The sequence below is a fragment of the Cynara cardunculus genome (genome assembly GCF_001531365.2).
Source record: "Cynara cardunculus var. scolymus isolate 2C chromosome LG 14, CcrdV1, whole genome shotgun sequence".
Taxonomy (NCBI): Eukaryota; Viridiplantae; Streptophyta; class Magnoliopsida; order Asterales; family Asteraceae; genus Cynara; species Cynara cardunculus.
This window is the reverse complement of record NC_037541.1, coordinates 10,867,519-10,871,670: the sequence shown is the minus strand read 5'-3', so window position 1 is coordinate 10,871,670 and position 4,152 is coordinate 10,867,519. Positions and strand designations below refer to the sequence as shown.

The 4,152-nt window shown below is 45.5% G+C and overlaps 1 protein-coding gene across 2 annotated transcripts in view; it reads right to left on the bottom strand.

The window, feature by feature from the left end:
- Nucleotides 1-4,152, bottom strand: part of LOC112526475 (tubulin-folding cofactor D) — a 19,982-nt gene that overhangs the window by 7,032 nt on the left and 8,798 nt on the right. The gene's annotated exons all lie outside the window — the stretch shown is intronic.

Here is a 4,152-nt window from a genome sequence, read left to right as displayed (position 1 = left end):
AAAGGTCCGAAAAATCGTGCCGCCAATTTCTGGTGAATTCGTTGATTTACGGACATATGTCGGTATGGTTTAAGCTTGACATAAACCCATTGCCCAACGTCAAAACTAACATCCTTCCTTTTTCTATCCGCTTGCTCCTTCATAACCATTTGAGAGTGAAGTAGGTGAGTCCGGAGCTGCTTGAGTGCTTCATCACGGTCTCGAAGTTCCTGCCCAACTGCTTCTACTCGTACTTCACCTGGAATAAACTGCACGATCGAAGGAGGCTTTCTTCCATAAACAATTTCAAATGGGGATTTCCCTGTCGACACATGGTAAGACGAGTTGTACCAGAACAAAAATTTCGGCCACTGATCGAGCCGAATAAGGATGTTTCAACAAAATGAAATGGCTATACTTTGAAAGCCTATCAACCACCACCAATACAGCATCAAAACCTTTAGACTTTGGAAGACCCAAAACAAAGTCCATAGAAAGGTGTTCCCAGATAGCTTCTGGAACATTTAGAGGCTGTAACAGACCCCCAGGGACCGTAGAACTGGCTTTGCAACGCTGACAAATGTCACAATCCCGCACGAATTGTTGTACCCGAGCAACCATCCCGGACCAATAGAGGTTTGCAGCCAATCGCCTATAAGTGCGCAAATAACCTGAGTGGCCCCCCGAGGCCGTAACATGAAACTCCGATAACAATGCCGGAATAAACTTCGAGGTACGGGGAATGACTAGTCTATCCTTATAGTAAAGGATACCATTTTTCACCTCATAACAGGGAAAATCAGCTGGATTGCGATCCCATCCGTGAACGATCTTTTGAAGGTCCGCATCTGCTTTTGCTTCCTTAATTAATTGGGACCCTTGAACCCAGATTGGTGTTGACACCAATTGCGACAGCTCGCCATCATCACTACGTCGAGAAAGAGCATATGCAACCCTGTTTTCTTTGCCCGGCTTGTAGCAAATATCGAAATTGTATCCTAGCAATTTCGCAATCCAATTTTGTTGGCCTGGATTCGAAATTCGTTGCTGCAATAGGAACTTCAAACTTTTTTGATCTGTGTACACCACGAAATGTGTACCCAACAAGTATGCTCTCCAATGTTGCACGGCTAACACCAAAGCCATATTTTCGCGTTCATACGCCGATTTACTCACATTTTGTTCACTAAGAGCCTTACTGAAGAACGCGATGGGTTTCTGTTGCTGTATCAAAACAGCGCCGATGCCTCTACCCGACGCATCACATTCTACCACGAAAGGCAATTTAAAATCAGGTAATGCTAACACCGGGGCAGAAACCATAGCCTGCTTRAGCTCKTCGAAAGCCACTTGAGCCTCCTCACTCCAAAGGAAAGCATCTTTTTTGGTTAGCTCGGTCAATGGTTTCGCTATACTTCCATAGTTGCGAATAAATTTTCTGTAGTATCCCGTAAGGCACAGAAATCCCCTTAATCCTTTTATCTTCTTAGGAGGTGGCCAATCGAGAATGGCAGTTATTTTCTCGGGGTCCATAGCCACCCCTTCACCAGAAATTATGTGACCCAGATAATTGATCAACCGTTGACCGATCGAACATTTTTTGTGGTTGACCACGAACTGATTGGTCATTAGAATTTGCAACACATGAGACAAATCCTTGAGATGTTGAGACCATGAGGAGCTGTATACCAGAATGTCATCAAAAAAAACCACCACCACCTTACGAAGAATAGGTCGGAAGATCTCATTCATCACCGCTTGAAAGGTGGCCGGAGCATTGGTTAAGCCAAACGGCATTACCAAATACTCGTAATGCCCGTCGTGAGTGCGGAAAGCCGTTTTCTCCACACTATCGACCTTCATCCGGATTTGATTATAACCGGATTTTAAATCCAKCTTAGAAAAAAATCGAGCCCCTTTTAATTCATCTAACAATTCCTCAACAACAGGAATGGGAAATTTGTCCGGAATCGTGGCTTTATTAAGGGCTCGATAATCTACACACATACGCCAAGAATTATCTTTCTTCTTAACCAAAATAACAGGACTCGAAAAGGCACTTTTGCTGGGTCGGATCATTCCCAAGGCTAATAATTCTCGTACCTGACGCTCGATTTCTTCTTTCTGAATGTGAGGGTATCTRTACGGTCTCACACATATGGGTTCCTGAGGTGATATGAGAGTGATATTGTGATCATGAGTCCGGCTCGGTGGTAATCCTTTTGGCTCCTCAAACACAGGTTTGAATCGATCAAACACCTCCTGTAGTTCACGAGATTGCAGAGCGGACAGGGGCGGTTCCCTCGGCGATCTTCCCGACTCAGCAGAAGCGACATTAAAATTATCAGCATAGTCGTCTAAAGATAGCCAACTATGCAAAGAGGACTGAGCATTCAACGGCCCGGATATTCCTTGAAAACATACGGAAACTCCACGATACACAAATCGCATAGACAGAGTTTCCCAATTATGCGCCACCTCTCCCAAAGACTTAAGCCATTCTATTCCCAACACCAAATCTAGAGGCCCCATGTCGAATAACAAGACATTAACCGTGAATTCACATTCTCCAATAGACACCTTGAGATTCGGACACATTTGAGTAACCAGGACCTTATATCCATCTCCAACTTGAATAGAAATACCTGGAATAAGGCGAATAGGGAGTCCCAAAGCCATCACCAATTTTCGAGATATGAAGTTATGTGTAGCGCCGCTGTCGATTAAGATAATCAGAGGAATGCCCGAAATGGACCCCTCGAGCTTAAGAGTCTTACCACCCGAATTCGTTGCCCAAGGAGTTCCCAACAACTCCAAAGAGTTAAAACTTCCAGTAAGGCCGGTCTCCTCTTCAGCTACCCCTTGATCCTCAACAAATTCYATATTGTGAATTTTCCCTTCCTCTTCCAGCAGTTCATCGTCCCCCAAAAGTAAGATCCGTAATTTGCCTTCCGGGCATTTATGACCCGGACCAAATTGTTGCCCACACCGAAAACATAAGCCCTTCTTTCGTCGTTCATCCCATTCAGAACGGGTAAGAGAACGGACCCCACGATTACGATTAAACAGGTTCCCAAACTCGGTGGAAGCACTCACCGGAGGACGAAAATTAGGGAACGATTTGTTTTGACCGATTTGTGAAGGAGATGGTTTATTAGTAGCAGGAATATTTTGGGCTCCTCGAGAATCCGAAGGGCTCGTATACGCAGCCCGCTCCACCCCTGTGAAGCTCATTCCAGGCCCCGGACCCGTATGATACCGGAAACGGAACKGCGAAKTGCTACCAGAYGACGGACGGAGCATTTCCTCCACATCCTTCGCCAAGTACATCGCGTCTAAGCGCGATTTAGGCCGATGTAAACGGACCCACTGCTTGACATCATCACGCAAACCAGCCAAAAAATATCCCAACGATTGTTCCTCTGGTAATCGGGGAACCAGGGATAGTAAATATTCAAAGTCATCGATGTAATCATGAATAGAGGATACCTGTTTGATGGTTGCCAATTTCTCAAACGGATTTTGAATTTCCAGCTCGCTAAAACGTTGCAGAAGCTCGGTTGTTAATTGTTCCCACGTGAGAGAGTCATATACTTGTTTCACAATGGTAAACCAATGAACAGCAACCCCCGTCATGCTCAATTGCGCTAATCTGATACGCAAATCCAGAGGCGTGTTGTTGATCTCAAAGTACAACTCAGCCTTTTGAATCCATCCCTGTGGATCAAATCCTGAAAACTCTGGCAACTTCACCTTCTTCACTGCCCACGGAAGCGTTTCCGTTCGCTGTGGAGGCATGGACAGAGGAGTCGAAAYTTCACCCACCAATCCCGCATGACCCTTGGATGACGGCGTCAGAGGATGAGGAGAAACCGCAGAAACGCCGGAAACCCCGCCCTCGTCCGAAGAAGGATGTTTATCCTGTTTCGCAACCCAAGCCATAACGAACTTACGAAATTCCGCCTCACTCTGCATCTCTGTTTCGATCGCCAGCACCGCTGTCTTGATTTCCACCACATCTGATTGAAGCTTCATAATCTGTTCCTCATGCTGATCCACGCGAGTKTGTTGAGCACGTGTCTCCATTGGAGGCATGGAAGAATCACAAGCAGGTCGGACCAATGATGAAGAATAGAAATCGAGAACAGAAATTAACACAGAAAAGTTAAATTG